General features: G+C 36.9%; 1 protein-coding gene across 9 annotated transcripts in view; it reads right to left on the minus strand.

Annotated features, from left to right (window-relative positions):
* The window catches only part of NCOA1 (nuclear receptor coactivator 1), a 253867-nt gene that overhangs the window by 178343 nt on the left and 52677 nt on the right, over positions 1-22847 (minus strand). For 6 of the 9 annotated variants that reach the window (XM_021085899.1, XM_021085907.1, XM_021085900.1 and 3 more), the window contains exon 2: positions 16276-16410. The exons of 1 other annotated variant lie outside the window; for it this stretch is intronic. The gene's annotated coding sequence lies outside the window, so the exon portion shown is untranslated. Of the gene's footprint in view, positions 1-16266; positions 16411-22847 lie in introns of all 9 variants that reach the window. 2 more of the 9 variants (XM_021085898.1, XM_021085897.1) reach the window with 1 other exon arrangement.

The raw sequence follows: 22847 nt of genomic DNA on the forward strand, positions 1-22847 counted from the left end.
ACCCAAGTGCTAGATATCTGTCAAAAGTCTCCAGCTGATTCAAAAAAGTTATTTAAGAAGTTCCCATCTTGGTGAAGCGGAAAAAAATCCAACTAGGAACCATAAGGTTGCGGGTTCCATCCCTGGCCTCACTCAGTGGGTTAAGGATCTGGCGTTGCCGTGAGCTGTGGTGTGGGTCGCAGACGTGGCTCGGATCCTGTGTTGCTGTGGGTCTGGCGTAGGCCGGTGGCTACAGCTCCGATTCGACCCCTAGCCTGAGAACCTCTATATGCTGCTGGTACAGCCCTAAAAAGCCAAAAAAAAAAGTTATTTAATTGTTAACTGGACATCTGCCTGGACACGTGGCCATCAGCCTCTACATGGGTTAACTCATGAGCCACTGCAGCTGTCTACCCACAGCATCCCCCAAGCAGGGCTCAGGGTGGAGATCAAGAGTGAGGCACTGAGCTCTGGGAAAACTGGAAGAACAGGTCTTCAGACAGTGAGATATTTTTAGGAGATTTTATGAACCCAATTCTCGCATCTCCTCATATCTAGGAAAACACTAAAATCTTTCAATTACAGTACCAGTTACTGGTACTGTAACTAGTAGTAGCTTTCACGAAACCAGTAGCAAACTTCTATAGAAATGTGCATGGCTGCATGCACCTCCCCCTTCACCTTTATCACTTAACATCTTGCTATTTCCTCTTTCCTCTTGCGGGGGGGTGGGGGGTGGTATACTGCCTCCTGGGCTATAGTTAAGTGGACAAAATCAAAGATGTCAAGGTCATCTGTCAATGTGTCACTCCCAAGGGTGGGCCAGTAAACCATGAGGAAACTCAGGAAAGAAATAAAGAATACTGGCCCACAGCTAAGGTGCATATCAAAAGAGTGATTCCAGTAAGCCCAGATCTTTACATCTTCCCAAAGAAATTAGTTTTCTATAAATCTTTTTCTGTAAATCTGGTTATCTGTAAATCTTTTGTTCCTACTATCTTTCCTTTGTTGCAAAAACTCCTACTCCTAGTTTCCTCTCTCAACCTCCTGACCTCTAAGCAGTTTCTCAGGGCTACCTGAGATGCTGTCTCCTGGTCTTAAGTCCTAATTTTGCCCCAAATAAAACTTAACTCTCAACTTCCAGGTTGCGTAATTTTTAAGTGAACATAATCCACAGTTTATCTATAGAAAAACTGAAACTAAGAGTTTAGCCAAAAAAGAAAAGCAGTTTAATTCCAAAAACATTTCTCATATGACTCAAAACTATACTGACAATCATAACATGTAAAAAAAGCAAGCACAGGTGAGGAAAATCAGCAAGTTAGAATGTGAAAAAGGATTAGACTCACTCATGTATTCAAAAAAAATGGTATAGAAATTATATGGATAAATGTATGCTTTTGTCAGTTAATTTCCTTCTTTTTTTTTCAGGCTAGGGGTTGAATTGGCGCTACAGCTGCCAGCCTACACCACAGTTCACGGCAATGCCAAATCCCTGACCCACTGAGTGAGGCCAGGGATTGAACCCGCAATCCTCATGGATACTAGGTGGATTTGTTTCTGCTGTACCACAATGGGAACTCCCTGTCAGTTAATTTCTAAGAAGGATTTTAAAAATAAATTTAACATTTCTTCTTTCTTGAGAGTATATCAAATCAGTAGTATATAGTATAATCCTAGAACTGAGAAAATACACTGTGCATATATATGTGTGAATATATTTGTCTATGTCTATTCAGTTATTTATTCACTCATTTATTTCTGGGTAAAAGAGTGCAAGAACAGAGAAGCAGGAACAAAACCAAAGATATAATGCATAAAGATCAAACCCTTCCAAAATTCTAAATGTTACTGTAATATAGAAAAACACATGAGGAAATAAAAACAACACAGTGAAAAATGACAACCAGCTAGATAACTAGATAACATAACCAAAAACGTGATAAAATTCAAGGTAAGAGCAACTTGCAATAGCTGAGAAAAAGTAAATAAAAATAGGTCTTAATTCAGTTGAAAGTAAGAGTATTAAGAACTTATTAAAACTATGTGGCATCTGACCAAGATTCCAAATACTGTAATTCTTGATCAACCACCCTACCACTGCAGTAGGTTCCAGAGAATGAAAGTAAGAAAGGATATACCAGACAAACCTGCCTGTTCATTATTAACAAAGGGTTTGGACCGAAGGCAACTAGGGGCTCCCCTGCCTCAGTTACAGGTAAGCCTAACTCCTGAAACAGTGAGAACAAGCCAAATGGTTTTCTCAGCTTCTTTTACTTAGGCCATATCTTAACCCACAGAAAAGAAGGAAAAGATAATGAAGTATTTCTACAAATTGCCATGATGAAGTACAGAGATCGATTAATCCTTCCAGCTTACACAACTAGAAAACTGGATAAAATAGATTAAACAACAGCTTTCAGATAAAGGACAACAGTCAAGGCAACAGAGGGATCCCTGAGAAAAGGAGGGAAATGAGGTGAGCCCTACAACTGCCTCACCTCACACCCTTGAATCAGTTTCCCGGATGCAGTGTAGAGAGGGAGGACTTCAACAGAGCCTGGCAATCTGAGAGTTAAGACAAACTAACACTGTTGGAGGTCAAGGCGGCAGAATTTGTGTTAAGGCGCACCAGAGAGAAGGGACCCGCATACACAGAGCTCTGGAGATCTGCAGAGGCCTCCCCTCAAGCCTTTGGCAGGTAAAAGGACTTAAGGTTGGGGCAAAGACTAATGAAGAACAAATAGGCCAAAGAATTCCTGAAACTCATACAAGGACAGAGATAATTTCTATCCCCACCAAGCAGAGTGAAAAGACTTCATATTACATGAGACATCAAGAAAATTCTCTGAAGGAAAAAAGGCTGCTCTGGACCTACCCTACCAAGGCTTTCTCAAAACAAGTAAGTCTCAAAAAACCCCCCAAAAAATGACAACCAAAAAAACCCACAGTGGGATTCCCACGGTGGCATAACGGAAATGAATCCGACTAGGAGCTACGAGGTTGCGGGTTCGATCCCTGGTCTTGCTCAGTGGATTAAAGGATCCGGTGTTGCCATGAGCTGTGGTGTAGGCTGCACGGCTCAAATCCCACATTACTGTGGCTGTGGCTTAGGCCAGCAGCTGTAGCTCTGATTCAACCCCTAGCCTAGGAACCTCCATATTCCGCAGGTGCGGCCCTAAAAAAACAAACAAACAAACAAACAAAACAGTGATTTCAAAAAATTGCATGCCCAAACTTATGACCAACATTATGTAAAAGAATACAAAATCCAACACCCAAGAACATAAAATTCACAATATTTAACATCCAATAAAATTTACGACACATATAAATTTAAAGGATAATATGATTTACAGAAACTAACAGATCAATAAACTAACAGATCAATAAAAAGAGACACAGAACCAACAGAGAGAAAGCAGACAAAGATGTAAAAACGGCTACTAAAAATATGCATGACATACTCAAGAAGAAAAAGATAGGGCAGTGTTGAGAAGCACAAGATTTTTTTAAGCCCAAATTAAACTTCTAAAAATGAAAAACACAATATCTGAAATGAAAAATACACTAGATGGGATTAATAGCAGACTGGACAATTAATTTGAAAACACAGCAATAGAAAATACCCAAAATGAAGCACAAAAAGAAAAAAATAAAAGAATGAAAGAAAAAATGGAAACACCAATAATTTGTAACAATATATCAAAGAATCTAATAATCCAAAACTAGAGGGAAAAAAGTGATAGGAAAAATACCTAGAAAAATAATGGGTAAAAGTTTTCGGAACCCAAACACCACAGATCCAAGAGCTTCAACAAAATGAAAGGATAAACAAAACCACACTTATAAACATTCTAATCATATTGTTGGAAAACCAGTCATTAAGAAATGATGTTAAAAGCTGACAGAGGTAGGGAAAAAGACATATACAGAAAAAAAAAACTTTTCATAAGAAACTATGCAAATGAGAAGTCAATGGAATGACATTGCTAAGTACTAGATGAAAAAAGCAAGTAGCTTAAAATTCTATAACCGGTTAAAATATATTTCCAATAGACTGTGGAAATGTTTTTAGGCAAGGATTAAGAGAAATCCATTACAAGATATGTGTTTTTTTGTTTTGTTTTTTTCTTTTTGGGCTGCTCTGTGGCACATGGAGTTCCCGGGCCAAGGATCAAATCTGAACCATAGTTGTGACCTATGCCACAGCCGCAGCAATGCTGGATCCTTAATCCACAGTGCTGGCCCAGGGATGGAACCCTTGTCCCTGACACTGCAGAGACACCATCAATCCTGTCAAGCCACAGTGGGGACTCCAGACATGCACCTTTTAAAATAAATGTTCTTCAGGCAAAAAGAAAAGAATATAAGATCAAAATGTGGATCTAGGGAGTTCCCGTCATGGCACAGTGGTTAACGAATCCAACTAGGAACCATGAGGTTGCGGGTTCGGTCCCTGCCCTTGCTCAGTGGGTTAACGATCCGGCGTTGCTGTGAGCTGTGGTGTAGGTTGCAGACGCGGCTCGGATCCCGCGTTGCTGCGGCTCTGGTGTAGGCCAACAGCTACAGCTCCGATTCGACCCCTAGCCTGGGAACCTCCATATGCCACGGGAGCGGCCCAAGAAATAGCAACAACAACAAAAGACAAAAGACAAAAAAAAAAAAAAAAACCTACGTTCATATAAAACCTGTACATGAATATACATAGTAGCTTTATTCCTATTAGCCTAAAACTAGAAACAACCCAGATATCCTTCAACTGGTGAATGGTTAAACAATTATGGTGTATGCCATAGAATATTACTGAGCAATAAAAAGGAGTAAGCTATTAATACACACACAACTTGGATGGATCTTTTATGTTGAATGAAGCAAGCCAATCTCAAAGGTTATAAATTATATTATTCCACTTACACAACATTTTTGAAACAATAAAATTATAGAAATAGAGAACAGATTTGTGGTTGCCAGGGGTTAAGAATAGAGTGGGTGAGTAAAGGAAATAGGTGTGGCTCTAAAGAGCAGCATGAGCCTTGGGGTGATGAACAGTCCTATATCTTCACTGTAGTGGTTGTTACACAGGTTACACATGTGATAAGATTGCATAAAACTATACATATAGACACACCTGTGAGCCTGCAGGCATGCTTATAAAACTGGTGTAATTGGAATTCAACAAATAATTAAAGATGTATAAGAAAGAAGCTGTGATGAAGAAAATCTGGTCGATTTTTTTAAGAACTTGTAGAAATAAAAAAAAATATTGTCACTGAAATAAAAAGCTTAAGAGGTAAGTTAAACAGCATATTAGACACAGGTGAGAAAGCATCTGATACCTAGAAAATAGGTTTGAATAAATCACACAGAATGCAGTACAGATTAAAGAGATAGAAAGGGCATGACAGAAGCCAAGAGGTAGAGAAGACACAGTGAGAAGATACTGCGTGCCTCTAACAGGAGTCCCTGAAGGAGAAAATAGGGGGAGAGGCAAGCTCAGAGAAAACAGATCAAAATTTTCAATATTTAAAAAAGAAAAATCCGGAGTTCCCGTCGTGGCGCAGTGGTTAACGAATCCGACTAAGAACCATGAGGTTGCGGGTTTGGTCCCTGCCCTTGCTCAGTGGGTTAAGGATCCGGCGTTGCCGTGAGCTGTGGTGTAGGTTGCAGACGCGGCTCGGATCCCGTGTTGCTGCGGCTCTGGCGTAGACCGGCAGCTACAGCTCCGATTCGACCCCTAGCCTGGGAACCTCCACATGCCACGGAAGTGGCCCAAGAAGATAGCAAAAAAAAGACCAAAAAAAAAAAAAGTGGATCTACACAAAGAAATGAAGAGTACTAATAACACCAGGAAATACATTAATAAAGACATCTTCGAGGTTTTAATTTCTGGGCTTTTTTTTTTTTTTTTCTCAATTGTCCTAATGTCAAGAAAATCGTGCTTACAGTGGAAACTAAAATGGTAATTCCCAAGAGAATCTCACTTTCATGAAGTAACCAGATATTCACAGTGACTTCATAACATTAATCGGGCACATTTCCATCTTTTTATAATCTCCAGAACAGTTTCTCACCGTGGAATTACATGTTCCTTGAAAGCTAGAAAAGACTTACTTGCAAAACAATCTGGCCCCAGAACCAATTTTTTGAGAAAATTCTTTAAAACTTCTTCCATTGTTTTTAGTCTACCCAGATTTTTCTTCTTCTTAAAGTAGTTTCAGTATTTCACAATTCATTTCAGAGATTTCAAATAAATTGGCTTAGGGTTATTACTCAATGGACTTCTCTTACAGTTCTAAAAATCTCTTTTCTATTTTTACGTCCCCTTTATTCTTTCTTACCTTCGTTTTCTATCTTTTCCTTGATAAAACCTGTTAGACATTCACTTTGTTTTTTAACCCTAAGAAGTAGCTCTTATAAGTTTTTTAATTCTACAGTTTGTTTTTATCTTATTTATACCTCCCTTTCTCTTAGGCACTTAATTGGTTAGTTTTTGTTTAAATTCTGAAGCTGTATACATTTCTCTTTCTAAAATAAATTTAGTTGGAATATAGTTGACTTAACAAAGTGGAGTTAGTTTCAGGTGTACCACAAAATTAAGTCAGCTGTATATATACATATCTCCATTACTTTTCAGATTCTTTCCCATATAGATTATTATACAGTATGGAATAGTTTACCCTGTGATATGCAGGAGGTCCTTGTTAGCTAGCTATTTTATATGCAGTAGTGTATACATGTCAATCCCAACCCCCTAGTTTATCCCTCTCCCTCCCCAAATTTCCCCTTTGGTAACCATATTTCTTTCTTAAAACTCAATTTCCTAAGCTCAGTTATCAGTCTTTGCCTAAGTCTCATTTTAGTTTGCTAAATAATTCGTTATTGCCAATTTGATCTCCTATTTGATCCAATACTATTTAAGAACATTTTCTCTTTGATGTTTCCAAGTGATTGGGGTGGTTCATTTTAAACCTCTGTTGTAGTGGGAGACTGACTATGTCTAGTTTCAGCTTTCCCGGACTTTACTGAGGCTTTCCTTTGTGGCTTAACCTAATTGTTTTTTAACGTTGCATGGTCAGCTGGAAAAGTATATTTAATCCCAAATGTAAATGAAAGCTTTATAAGTAACTGAATAAACCACATTACAAGCAATGCAGGTCTTATACTTCTTCAATCTTCCAAATTTTTATTATCATTAAATGCATCCATATGATATTAAGAGTAAGGACAGAAATTCTCAATCTCAAACCTAACTTAATTTTATGTTTACATTGCTAGACCTGCAAGAGACAGTGTTTCTTTTTTTTTCCTTTTTCTTTTTCTTTTTCTTTTTTTTTTTAGGGCCACACCCAAGGCATATGGAGGTTCCCAGGCTAGGGATCAAATTGGAGCTGCAGCTACTGGCCTACATACACCACAGCCACAGCAATGCAGGATCTGAGCCAGAATGCAACCTACACCACAGCTCACAGAAACACCAGATCCTTAATCCACTAAGCAAGGCCAGGGATTGAACCTGCATCCTCATGGATCCTAGTCGGGTTCATTAACTGCTGAGTCACAAAGGGAACTCCTAGACAGTGTTTCTTAATAATGTAAGGAATTTCTAATTCCAAGGAATGTCCAAAAATTCTTGAAAGTATTAACAGCTATTTAAATTTACTTCCATGTTTATTTTTAACTGAAAAAGAAAGTTAAAGTGATAAAATACTTGAGTCACTCCATATCAAACACCATTTTCAAAACCAATAAAGCATCCCTCCTTTATCTCCACAATAGTAAAATATGGTTTGACTAGCATGTTGGATCTATGACTTTAGATACGTAAATGTCTTGTATGAGACACTAAACTCCAACTAATAATTTGTGACCCCTATCATCATAAAATTATACTGAACTAGCAAATTACCTAAATTCCTTGTTTTCCCAAATCTATGCTTTTGCAGCTTGTTGAAATTAGTAGAATTCACTTTCCTTTTCGATTCTGATTAAAAATCAGTTTCTGAACTCAAACTTTTGTTTTCATTACGAGATGAAGAGATGGAGGAATCCTGGCTCTACTATGAGTTAATTTCTAAGTACATCTTATTAAGACTCAGTTTCCTTATAAATAAAGTTGACGTAAAAATAGTTTATACTTCACAGGATTACTGGGATAATATCTGAAAATACATATTTAAGTGTTTATCACAGTGCCTGATGCATAGTAAACACTAAATATTGGCGATTAATATTACTACAGTTTCGTTTTCTTCATATCAGCTCTCTTTTCTCTTAAATTCACTGAATCCATACTCTCTACATGACCACATTAGCTAAGCCTTCTCATTTAAGATCATCTTCAGAACACTAAGTGTCTCAATGCCTTTACTAACTGATAACAGATGTTAAAGTGAGCACCTCTCAACTATACTTGATCTTGCATATCACCTTTTGGTTTCCATAGTATCCAGGTATAGTCTGGAGAGTATTTCACCTTTCCACTCAAAGCTTTCATGGCCAGTATTACTGAGGCCCTGGATACATCTGTCTGTGTGGCCAGACTGTCCCTGACTTTTCTAGAAAAGAGCCTACACATTCCTTTTTTTCAGCCATTTTGCGTTGGGTTTTTGTGGCACTTGCAACTCAAACCAGCCCTACAGATCTTCTCTCCATCATCCACCCCTTAATAAATTCAAGTTCACAAGCTTAAGTATTTATTTGCAAAGGAAAAGTTTTTCTCTTTGTCTCCCCCCCCACCCCAAACAAACAAAAAGCTTTCATAGTCAGACAGGAGAGTGAGTTTTCTGTAACATTTATTTTAGTCTTCAAGTGGGATGGACTGGGAATCTGGGGTTAACAGATGCAAACTACTGCATTTAGAGTGGAGAAGCAATGAGATCCTGTGGTATAGCACAGGGAATTATATCTAGTTACTTGTGATGGAACATGATGGAGAATAATGTGAAAGAAGAAAGTGTGTGTGTGTGTGTGTGTGTGTGTGTGTGTGTGCATGAGACTGGGTCACTTTGCTGTGCAGTAGGAAATTGACAGAACACTGTAAACCAACTATAATGGAAAAAATAAAAATCATTAAAATAAAAAAATATTTTACTCTTCAAAAAAATCCTATAGCCCATAAAAGCAAACCCTCTTCCTTAACACAACTAAGTAAATGGTTATTCAATTTCAACAGCTATGCCACTTGAGAATTATAACTGTCATTTGGAAAATGAAAGAAAGTCTCGTGCCTCTATAATCTTCAGTTTCCAAATAGTTTCATATAGTTTTCAAAAACACCATTAAAGTTATGTTATAAGGTTGTTTCAGTTTATTGCTATACGAAATAAAAGGTACCTAGAATGGAGGAAGGAAGGTGGTGAGGAACAGAAAAATAGCACAACTTTCAACTTGTCAAAGTCTTCAGATGGTCATCTTCCATAATCATCAGGAAACGGTTTTCTGTGATTCCCACCCATCTCTTTCTCTTGAGAATGAAACCAAAAACTGTCCTTCTTACTGGAGCCTATATGCCTCCTTTCATGAAGTATAGCTATCTTACTACCTCACAACAGCCAAAGAGAAATTTGAAAAATCCGTTAGGATAAGACACATTTTCCCCTAAAATGTTTCCACCCCACACCCAATAGAGAAGTATTCTTTTGGCATCCAACTCTCAGCAATCTTTCTTGAACTCAGAGGCTATTATAAGAAAGTGCCTTACAGAGAACACAGAGATTACTCATTAAACCACCATAGCACATCAGCAAGTTTTTCCCACCTGTCCCAGGACTAGGACTTCCTAAACTAAGTCATATTTGCTTCTCCCCATTTAAAAAATTTATTAAAGATCACCATGCTGTACAGTAGAAAGAAAAACTGTATTGGGGAAATAACAATTAAAAAAATAAATCCAAAAAAAATAAAGTTTAATAAATAAAAATAAATAAATAAAAATTTTATTAAAGAAATAACAATTTTTAAACAAAATTGTTAAGTAGCTTTCTCTTAAACCAAAAAGCATACTTACTGGATACATGTTGTGTGCTAAGTGCTTTGCCTTAATTTTAGAGTCACAAAAAAATTCAGCAAGTAGGACCAATAAAATCAACAACTAATTCAAAGTAAGATGAACCATGAATATGCTGCTTACATATCAGAAAATAAATATAGTTTTGAAAAAAAACCTAAAAGCTGTTACTATACACTTTTTTAAGAAATTAAGTATAGTTGATTTACAATGTGTTAGTTTCAGGTGTACAGCAAAGTGATTCAGTTATACACATACACATATATTCTTTGTCAGATTCTTTTCCGTTATAGCTTATCACAAGATACTAAATATCGCTCCGTGTGCTATACAGTAAGGTCCTTGTTGTTTACTTACTTCATAATAGTGCGTATGTGTTAATCCCAAACTCCTCATTTATCCCTCCCTCCTTTTCACTTTGCTGTTTGTTTTCTGTCTGTGAATCTATTTCTAGTTTTCCAGGTTTGTTTTTGTTTTTTTGTTTTTTTTTTTTCTTTTTTAGCTGCCCCCAAGGCATATGGAAGTTCCTGGGCCAGGGATCAAATCTGAGCTAGTGCTGCAACCTATGCCATAGCTTCAGCAATGCGGGATTCTTAACCCACTGTGCCAGGCCGGGGATCAAACTGACACCACCACAGAGACAAGCTGGATCATTAACCCACTGTGCCATAGTGGGAACTCCCTATTACTGTTTTGTAAATAAGTTTATTTATACCATTTTTTAAGAGTCCACACATAATTGATATGATACTTGTCTTTCTCTGTCTGACTGACGTCACTTAGTATGATAATCTCTAGGTTCATCCATGTTGCTGCAAATGGCACTATTTCATTCTCTTTTATGGCTGAGTATTATTCCAGAGAGAAAGGGAGAAAGTAGGAGATGGAGAGAGGGAGGAATGGGGCGGGGAGAGAATATACATCTTCATTATCCATTCATGTGTTGATGGACATTTAGGTTACTTCCATGTCTTGGCTACTGTAAACAGTGATACACTTTATTCTTTGCTTTCTGGCCACATATTAATTCTAAGTCTGCTAGGGAGTACCTTGTATTTATAAAGGAGTAAACTTGACTGGTCTCTGGATTCTCTAAATATTGAGACAACTTTCAAAACCAAAATTACAAATGAAAATTGGTATTTAAAAGTTTAAATTCTAGTCAGCACACTAAGACAAACAAAAGGAATAAAAGGTATAAGGATTAGAGGGATTAGAAATAAAAAGTCATAAGGATACATATAAAAACTAGAGAAGCACAGACTAGAATGCCTGGATTCAAATCCAAGCTCTACCACATACCAGCTAGGCAACCTTGAGGAAGTTAATGTCTATTTCACTGAAGCTCTTGCAAGGATCTAATGGGTTAATATGTGCTTAAAATAGAGCCTGGTAAACAGTAAGAGCTATATAGTAAAAGTGTCCTTTGTAGACATATGATTTTCTATATAGACTCAAGAAATTACTAGAAACAAAAATTCAGCAGGTTGCTAACTAACATAGTTCAACCGTATTCTTATAAGCCAACAGAGAAAAAAGGTTAAATTTCTGGACCTTTTTCATAAGGAAATTTTCAAAAAAGCTGAGAATAACATGGAGAATTACACCACCACCACCACCATCCACCACCACAAGTGCTTAGCTTAAACAGTGATCAATTCATGGCCATTCCTGCTTCATTCCCACCCAAAGCCTTCCCTCTATTCCAAAGACTAAAGCAGATCTCAGATATATCCTCATATCCATCAATATTTCAATATGTACCTCTAAAGATAATGACTCTTTTTCTATGTAACTATCTACCATTATCACACCTAAAAATTAACAATAATTTCTTAATGTATTAAGTATCCAGTTGGTGTTCAAATTTCCTTGATTATTTCATTAGTATTTATTTGTTAAATCTGGACCCAAATAAAGTCTGAACATTGCTACTAATTTCAGGTTTCCTCCTTTTCTCTTTTCTTCTTCCTTACAATTTACTTGTTAAAAAAAAAACAAAAACAAACAAACAAACAAACAAGCTGTATGTCCCAAAGACCTCCCCTTAGCCTAGATTCTGCTGACTGCATCCCCATGGTATAATTCTGTTTCGCTGTCTTCTGTGTTTCCTATAAATTGGTAGTTAGAGCTAGAGGCTTGATCAGATTCAGGTTCAAGTTCAATTTTGTGGCCAGGATGCTTCATAGATAGTATTATAAATTTTCACTAAGAGAAACCTAACGTCTGGTTGGCTCTCTTTCTGTGATGTTAGCAGCCACTGATGATCTTTGCTTGGGTCCAGGAATTCATTATGAAATGTTGATGTTCCATTTACCACTCCTTAACTGTAACTATAATACCAGCAACTACAATACTCCTAAAAAAAGAAACTTCCTCTCAACTACTTGGTCACCTTCAGGTATAGCTGGTTTCTTAGCACTCTCCAAAGAAAAGGAATGAGTTTTTTAAAGTATCATTATGAACTCATGAGTTTAAATACATTTGATGTGATTAATTATATTGCAGTTGTACTTACTAATGCTCAGATTGTCTCATTTTTGGCCAGACAGAGCCTATTCAATTAAGTTCCTTCATTGTTTTGCCACAACCGATTAACATTTGATAGCTTCCTTGCAAGATATTCAAGGCCACAGATCTGGAACCAGTGTTAGCCATAAGCTGCTTTCCATTTCAAATAAGTTCCTTTCTTATTCTTTACTTCTACTAAATTGATAATGTTTAATTCTTAATTATAAATCAATTGTATGATACATTCTGGATATTATAATTGAACACAGACCTAGAAATTATAGAAGTATTTCCTTCTCAAGTCTACTTTCAGCATCCCACTGAATGCTTAAGAAAAGTATATTCCACTCAAAATTGTATATAAAGTGCTTCAATTTGAGAAACCAGAGCAAAAAGATTCCTAATCTATATTCTCTACTGGCATTTTTGGCTCTGGAAAAGTTTTTTTTTTTTTTTCCCGTTTTGTTTGTTTTTTAGGGCCAGAGGCATGGCATGCTTTTTAGGGCCAGAGGTGTGGCATATAGAAGCTCCCAGGCTAGGGATCAAATTGGAGCTGCAGCTGCAGACCTACACCACAGCCACAGCCACAGCCACAGCCATGCCATATCTGAGCCATGTCTGTGACCTACACCACAGCTCATGGCAAAGCCGGATCCCTAACCCTGTGTCCTCATGGATACTAGTTGGGTTTGTTACCACTGATCCATGATGGGAACTCCATTTCTGACTATTTGAAAAAGTAAATGTAAGTTGATGCCCCCTTGAAATCATAGAAATGGCATTATCTGTGGTAAAGAAATATCTTATTTTACTAAAAAATAAATTAACAAACACGTAAAGCCCTGTCACACTACATAGCTAGCATATACATCAATATGGAAAAGCAGGATCCTACACTTGCTAACCACTTTCTCATAAAATCTCGAAAAGACATGGTGTTAGTGACCAAAAATGGCTTACATTCATAACTTTTACTGTTTAATTCAGCATTAAATCATAACCAGAAATCATGTTACTGAATGCCAATTCTCTTTGAAAAAAGTGGCATGTAAATTGATATCCAGTTGCAATTTCTTTTACTCACAGACCAAGAATACCAATACTCCTACAGCTAAAGTTGCTGGGCTTTGATCAGAGGAACAAATGTAACTTTTCCAGGCAACAATGGTTTAAAAAAAAAACCCCATACCACCAGCAATAACAACAAAACAAAATAACAAAAAACTTTTCCATTTGTGTGGATTTCTCAGTGATAAACAGTAACACATCTACATGGTATGTCCTCAGCACATCAGTGCTTTTATCCAACAGAAAAACAAAAATTCAGCTAGCATGCACATGACAGTAATTGCTTTTCCAGATGGTATGCCTTTGATAAGGGATTTCTGCCAAAAGCTCATTTTACTTGCTTTCCAAGCATAATATTTGTCATTAATTTTGAAACTGGTTTGACAAGCTTCTCAGTAGTAGCGAGAGTTGACCTGTTTTTTTGCTACTAGAAGGATAACTGTGAATGATACTTCAGCAGCATGGTCTTCTCTGTCTTTAGCAACAATGTACATTAATCTCACACTGAAAAGCATTATATTATACAATTTCATACACTGATTTCATTTTTCATCACAATCTAAGAAGCTAACTATTATAGAAAAGGAAAAACTAATTCAGTTCCTCAGGGTAGCATGAATGTAGAAGAGCCAGAGCTCATGCTCTGGCCATCATACACAGAGGCAGTTGTGGCAAGGAAACACCTATTCCCCCAATACAGCTTGTTGAATTCGTTTTCAGGAGTCCAAATGATTTTTAAAAGGTATCATTTTAATTTAATGTAAACTATAACCCAAGACATAATCTTACAGATGTTCTAGGGTCTTAAACTCATGTATTGATTTTATTTTGTTTTAATCACCCCCCCAAAAAACAAAATCTCACAATCTCAAAATCTTAAAGCCTTCTCCCAAAAAAATTATAAGAAATTATTGTCAAAATATATTACCCAAACACAAGTATATGAAATTTTTACTTTCATTTTTAAAAGGGAAAATGACAGCTCTTACTAGGAGATAGATATGCTCTGTGAAAGCTTGCAAATGAATGGAGAAATATAAGAAACTGATGAATTAGAAATTGCTAATTTAAGGATTTAGGCAACCTGATTTGGTTATACAGCACTTTCACAAACAGAACCTAAACAGTTAATAATCACAATCAATTAGCAAATTCAATACATCAGAAATTCCTACGCTTTAATCTTAACTTTTGTTGACATATCTGAATATAGAACTTAAACTATACTACTTAGAAAGGAATACCAAACTATGATTTTTATGTGCTCACTTTTACAACTGCTTTTAAACGGTTTTCAGGTGGGAGTATTTTGCCTCCCTAGCCCAGAGTAAACATTCTGAGTGAAAGATGTCTTCAACTTTATTCATAATGAAGTTATAGAATAATTTCTTTCCAAATATCTAGAATTATTCTTTTCAAAGCTTGAATACTCAATTAATATTGTTAAACAAAAGTAAGAAGGAAAAACACCTTTAAAAAATAAAGGAAAGGACTATGATAATAAGTCAAAATCATATCTTTAATCATCATATCCATTTGCTTCAAAATGACTCCCAAAATTCTAGAGAAGTACAATACATCTGCTAGCAGCCAGAACAACCTCTTTTCTATCTGCTATTTGATTCGAGGTAACTTTTCTTTGGCAGAAAGTGCTCAATTACACCATTCCCTTTTAGAAGGTAATTCATTTATTTTAACTGAAGCAGTCTTAGGATTTTCAAATATCATGGATTCTTGTATTTTAGAATTTATTGCTTTACACATTCTTCTTCCAAAACAGAACAAAATGAAATTTAAAATCCTAGTAATAAGTGATACGCTTTTCTCACACTTCCATCTTCTCTATATTCTAGCAAGATTAATTTACAAACCTCTATAATGTATACAAAGAATCAACAAACTCTGATTGTCCTCAAAAATAATTATTTTTCCATGCTTTCTGCCTATTTGGAAAAATACAATTAAAAGGAAAATACTTTGTTTTTAAATAAACACCTAACTAACTCTACCCTGTTTGGAATTTATATGTATTTTAGAAAAAGAGAGAACACTGTATTTGTTTCCTGTTGATACTATGTTTCCTTTGATTGTTTTCAATTGTTTTATATAGTCTTCAGTCTTTAAAGTGGAGGTCCACCCCATGATTTGGAAGTGTCCTTGCCTCCTCTTTGGTTTTTCTAGTCCAAGTAAAACTAAGCCATCAGATCCCAAAGATTCCTATAGGGGTATGGGGAGTATAAGTGACACTTCTTGGTGACTAAAAAAACCTACCTCTAGCAATAAATTTAGGAGAACAGGAAAGAGGGGTTACCAAATCAAATTAAAGGACAGTCACTAAGATCTTTCCTACCATGTAAGCACACTTTCTAGAGTGCTGAATTCAATTGCTGATCTCGAAAATCATGACATATATAATTATTAAATTGCATTTATTTATTTATTTTAGTTCTTCTACAATGAGTTTTAACCTGCATTCAGTATATTTCTTATAATTGATATGCTTTCCTAATTATAAGGATTATCTTTCTTTAAAATCTGAATCTCTTCTCTATTTTGGGGAGATATGGATAGGAGGGTGGATTCTTTTCTAAAAGCTAATTATTCTAACATAAAAACCTTTTAAACCTATGAAGTCTATATAGATAGAGATCAACATTATAAAATGACTGCCAAGGAGACAAATTAAAGTAAAAATGTACCTTAAATACCTTAAAATAAGTAGAAATTCTAAATGTCAGTGTCTTCATTTGGAAGCAAAAAATCCTACTGCGTGATCTCGCCTGATGGTCCTTGATTTTATCATCAGAGTCTGTTCCAGCTGCATTCCATTAGTATGGATAGATCTAAAGTAGGAGAAAAAAAGCCACATTTGTTCTACTGAAAACATTAGATTTTAGATACCGTGACAAATCATTGTTTCTCTGTAAGAATATAAAGATTCTTAAACAGATGTTTTAGTTGTTCAAAAAATTCTCATTCTCATTCTTGTCCCTACCACAGATTTTAAAATTGAAATAAAGGAACGAAGACTAAATAAAGTTAATAAGTGGTAATTAGTTATAGATTTTAAAAATGCAGTTCCCCAAAGGAAGTATGCAGCAAACTGGGCTTTGCATTGCTAATTCAAGGAGGCAAGGGACCAAAAGCTATTGACTCACTCATTGGAGTTAGTGAAGTCACCCCAACAGCAGTGGCCTCAGTCCCCAGCTGCAGGTAAAACGGAACAGTAGAAGGAAACAGGATTCCCAAGAGAAGATATATCTATGATAAAGTAGCATCCAATATGACAGCAACCATTCATTCCTGGGTCACTGGCAGAGGGATGTGACAAAATGGATTTTACTAATAAATTAATAGAGGGACTGTATCTTCCCATTCTACCTCAAAGCTAACTCCAAATAGTGGAACCGTGCAGACTTCAGAGAACGCTTAAGAAACCTGAACCTGGAGTTCTCTTTGTGGCTCAGAGGTTAACAAACCCGACTAGGATCCACGAAGATGCGTGTTTGATCCCTGGCCTCACTCAGTGGGTTAAGGATCCGGCATTGCCATGAGCTATGATATAGTTTACAGACGCGGCTTGGATCCCAAGTTGCTGTGGCTGTGCTATAGGCTGGCAGCTGTAGCTCCGATTTGACCCCTAGCCTGGGAACTTCTGTGTGCCACAGGTAAGGCCTGTAAACAAACAAACAAAAAAAAAAAAAAAAAAAAGAGAGTTCCCCTCATGGCGCAACAGAAACGAATCTGACTAGCCATGAGGTTGCAGGTTCAATCCCTGGCCTTGCTCAGTGGGTTGAGGATCTGGCATTGCTGAGAGCTGTGGTGTAGGTCACAGACACAGCTTGGATCTGGAGTTGCCGTGGCTGTGGTATAGGCCGGCGGCTAAATCTCTGATTAGACCCCTAGCCTGGGAACCTCCATATGCCTCGGGTACGGCCCTAAAAAGACCAAAAAAAAATTTTTTTTTAATTAAAAAAGAAATGTGAGCCCTACTGGCCTTCATTATTTAAAGCCTAACTGCTTCAGGTTTTACCACCCAGAGTTAAGCAGTTCACTAAAATTCCCTTTAGATCACAAAGACACAGTGGATCAGGCTCTAGAGACAATCATTATATCACAGATGAATTCAGGAATCTTGCTAGTTATTTCTACCCACCCTTGTCACCCTTGGGCTTTAGTGAAAACATAAAAAACCCTGTGACTAACTACCCTCTCTCCTGTTTTCATGTTCACAGTATTCTCTATGCTTTCTCACCTGCTGCATGCATTCTCCCACTGCCCACCCTTCCTTCCAACCTTTTCCACAGGGACCTCTGGAAACCCCTTTTACACAGTAAAACAAATCACCTCCACATCCTCAACATTATCCCTGAACACTACTTTCAGCCACTGGGCTAAATCTGGCTCTTGAAAAAAAAAAAAATTGACAGTGAAGACTAAGGCCACAGGGATCAACCTCCTCCAGAGTAACATTTCCAGACCTTACCTCACAAGCAATCCCCTTCCCTTACTCAGAGTCATGCCATGTGGCGGTCCTAGTCCTCTTCCTGTCTTGTCATTCAATATCCCACTCTGTCTTTTCTAACCAGGGTCCACACACAATCCCTTAGAGGCACTCCATCTACACTCAACTCTCCAGTGCCATGTTGTCACCAGTCTCAAAATCTTGGTTGTCACTCAAGCTATCAGTCCACCCAACATGCTACCTTCTTTCTTCCACTTCCACTCTCAAGTTCCTAGTCCTGGGTCAATTAAATCACCTGCTAGAGAAAAAAACACATAACCATGTGCACTGATCCTGCTATCATATTAAGGACTCTGAATTTAGTCAGACACTGAATGCCACCCGTGTCGTTTATCAGACCCTTTTCCTACAACTCGCACTGCCTTTGTTCCCAAATTTGCAACTCTCCCTCTTCCAGCCCCACATGGGGTAGAATGAGAGAGGTGTTTCTTGTTTTCCTTAACCATTTGTGTATATTGCTTATATTGTGAAAATACTATTTATCAACTTTTAACATTTTCTCAGCCTATCGCTAGCTTTTAATACAAAAGGTTTCATTTTCAGGTGACCAGATTTGTGTATCATTGCATTTTTATTTTTTATTATTTCTTTGTTTAGAAATTTCTTTCCTTCAATGTTAACACATAAATACACTGATTTTCACTTTTTGGTGGATGAATTTGAATACTTCACCCCAAATGATGTACAGAAAGAGCTTTACACTGTACTCCATATAGCCAGTTTTCCTCACAATATTAAGTAATTCTTGATTTATAAATTTCTTCTTATATATTTCATTCGTCTATAACAAGGTTGATTTCTGGGCTATACTCTGTTTAACTAATGAAATTATTGTTTATGTTTTAATTTGTGATAAGAATATTCTTTGGTATTCTTATCTCCTATTCTTCCTGACAATAGTTAGGTATATTTTATCAGTGTCCAAGGATACGCCCAGTAGTTTCCTGAGTAAGAAATGGTTTTCCTGGAGTTGCCATTGTGACTCACTGGGTTACAAACCCAACTAGTATCCATGAGGAATGCGGGTTCGATCCCTAGACTTGCTCAGTGGGTTAAGGACCTGGCATTGCTGTGGCTGTGGTGTAGGCTGGCAGCTGCAGTTCCAATTCAACCCCTAGTTTGGGAACTTCCACCTGCTACAGGTGCAACCCTAAAAACAAAAAACAAAAAAGAAAGAAAGAAAGAAAAGAAACCGTTGCCCAGTCCACTCTGAGTGAGGTGTTATTTCTGTCATAGTTGCTGCCTACGTACAGAGCTCCTTTCTGCTTTGAGGGATCTAGACCCAAAACCTTTCTAATCATGCTGAAAAAAAATAGCCTTTTTACATATTCATCCATCTGGAGCCAGATTCATAAAAACTTATTCTTCCCAATTTTCTCTACTTTGTATTTACCTTTTCATTTGTAAAATCTGATTTATGTAAAATAAAGGTATCACAATATAATTTTTATTTCATAGGCCACCATTTTTTATCAGTTCAAGTTTTCTTCAAATCTTTCAGTTATCTTTTAAGAGTCACACTTTTATGTTCTTCACTTTTAATATTTTGAATTTATACCACATACACATGAACCAAAAAATCAAAATGATGTAAAAAGGAACATAATATATTTGAGAAGTCTCATTTCTAGATCATCCACATGCAGATCATGCTGTCCTTGCTTCCTACGGGTCACCGCTTTTATTAGTTTCCTATAGGTCCTTTCAGTGATTCTTTATGCAAATACCCTTAATTGCAAATAGTCTTATTCCTCCTGCCTTCTTATACCAAAATGTTGTTTTGTACCTTATTTTTCACTCATTATATCCTACATATTTTCCATGTTAGGATATGTTTCATCTTTGTTTTTTAAAGACGCCATGATGTTTCACTGTGTGTTTATATATTAGCTTGTATAACCAAATCTATAGTTTTAAGAAATTAGATTCTACAAATTTAAATCTTATTTCTGAGAATAATTTAGTCAAGAGCAACAACTGTACAAACCAAACAGCGCAGGAAAGTGTGTGGTGTGATTTCACAAATTTTTATTCTATTAATAAGTTCTCTTGTGCATTTCGTTATCTTTTATCTCAAGTTTATGTTATGAGCCTATCTAAAATCTATCAACTATAACAGTCATACACTTTGAAAATAGACGGACAGTTTCCAGGCTGAGAGGCCTCAAATTCCGAAAGCTGTCCAACCTCACTAAGGGTTTCTATGGACTTGCAAAAAAGAAATACAGTTGTACAAGAATCAAAAGTTATACAAATCAAGAAATGTCTACCTAATGGGATGAGGAAAAACTTCATGAAGGAAGTAGCCCCTTGGGTTCAATCCTAAATGATGAAGTGTTTAAGAGGCAAATGGAGGCAAGAGAAAACATTCAAGAGGGATCAAAATAAGCAGCAGTTTGAAATAGCACACCTTGTCAAGGACTCTTAAGTAGTTCCACTTCCACTTGGAATACAGAAAGCCACGAAAAGAATGTTGTTTCAACCCTAGCGAGAGAAAGTCAGATCTATAAAATCAAAACTTCTCTTGAGCCTAAAAAGAACAGAAGTCACAAGGCAACCAAGTAAATTCAATTCCAAAAAGGAACAAGTTCCTCCATGGAGAGACCATAAACACAAAATGTTTTATCTTGGGCAGGTCATCAAAAGAGGCGGCCTCCATACAAGTGTATAAGAAAAAAATCACTTAAGATTTTAACAAATTCTTAAAGACCAAGTGTGGACTGCTATGCCAGTTAGGAATGGCTGAGAAACCCAGACACAAGGAGAATTCACACTCAACTAACTGCGAGTTCTTCTACATGCCTCAACCAGATTCTCTTAAGATTAGAGGTAGGACAGAAAATCAGAGAAAGCACTGCAACATTGAAGCAAGTATGGAGGAGGTGATGGGTACAGGCCTGAAGCCCTTCCTGATTTCCCCAACCCACCCACATCACAGAGCAAAAGTCTTCAGCCACTGAGGCAAGGACAGAAAGCCCTCTCACCCCAGGGTCCAGGTAAAAATCCACTGCTTCAGAGGAGAACCGAAGAAAAATGCCTTTGCCTCTGGGAGGAGGGGAGAAAACATTCTCAAACCCCCAGAAAGAGGCAAAGATACATTGATATTAGGAGAGAAGAGAGACAAAAAGCCCCTCTGCCACACTGCGGAAGGAGAAATGGGAGAAGAAAAAGTCTTGGGCAAAGGATCTGGCAACCAATACCAACACAGATCTACTACGACAAGGAAGGGCAAGAATATTCCTGCCCAAGACCAACCATGGATGTATGACAGAGTCTGACGACCACAGGGATGAGAAAGCAGGAAAGCTAAGAAAGCCCTACTACCGATGCAAAGGAATATAGGGCCTGACCAGGATTGAGTCTGGACCAGAACAAAAAAGAATCTCGCCATATCCCACAAGCACAGCATGGGGTAACGAGCAGCAATAATCTATCACTGGAAGAGAGATGATAACATGAAATTTCTCTGCATATAAATGTGCAAAGACTATTGAAAGACAAGGAACATGGAAAAATCCTGTAATACCATGTGCCACACTCTAAACCCAAGGGAACAGGAACTAATTGCTGGAAAATGTTGAAGCCTGTGGTGCAGTGAAGGTAATAATGGCCACAAAATCCAAACCCAGCTCATTCCAAGATCTGACTCAACCTCTGATACAAACAGCCTGAGAGAAGAGGAGGATCACTTCAACCTCTTCTATTCCGTACACGATGATGACTGTGAAATCACAAATTATGAGGCATCCACATTAAGCAAGGAAAAAATAACCCTTTGTTAAGAGATAAAGTAATCAACAGAATAAGGAATGATGCATTTGTTGAAACTATCATACATTCAAAAATAACTGTTAAATGATACAGTAGAAAAGATGGACAACGTACATAAAAAGACATTTTCAGCAGTGGGATGGAAACTTTAAAAAAGTAAATCAGAAAAGCTAGAAACAACAACAACAAAATTATATTAGAGAAGAAAAATTCCTTTAACAGCCTCAACAGAAGTCTGGACACAGATGAGGAAAGAATGAGTAAATTTAAAGACAGGTCAATAGAAATAATCCAAAATGAAGCCACAGTTAAAAAAAACTGAAGGAAAAATATAGCTCAGGACACCGAAGAGCTGTAGAACTATGTCAAAATGCATAACATCCATTTAATTGGCGCCTCGGAAGAAGAAAACAAGAATAATGAGATAGAAGAAATATACGAAGAGATAATGGCCAAGGATATTCCCGAATGAATCCAAGACAACAAACCAGAGAGCAAAAAAATCTCAGAGGACCCCAATCATGATAAATATCAAAACACACACACAAACACATATACATGGATAAAGCATGGTCAAACTGCAGAAAAACAAAGATAAAAATCTCAAAGACAGAGAAAAGGGAAAGACTCCATACAAACAACAAAGATTATAATTTCCCTCTCTTCATAAAATCATACAAGCCAAAAGACAATACTGAATATAATACCTTTCAGGTGCTGAAAAAAGCTGAACATAGAATTCTATAGCCACTAAAAATATTTTTCAAAACTGAAGGAAGAAAGGAAGAATTTTTGGATAAATAAAACTTGAGGAATTCACTGCCTGCAGATACCAGAAACGTTAAAGGAAGTTCTGTAGGCAGGAGTGAAAATTCCCAGGTGAAAATCTGGAACTACAAAAGAAATGAAAAGCATTAGAAAGAGAAGATAAATATGAAAGACTATTTTTTCTTATTTTATTCATTTCAGAAAGTTACCCATCAA

This window comes from Sus scrofa, chromosome 3 (genome assembly GCF_000003025.6).
Source record: "Sus scrofa isolate TJ Tabasco breed Duroc chromosome 3, Sscrofa11.1, whole genome shotgun sequence".
In the NCBI taxonomy this organism is placed as follows: Eukaryota; Metazoa; Chordata; class Mammalia; order Artiodactyla; family Suidae; genus Sus; species Sus scrofa.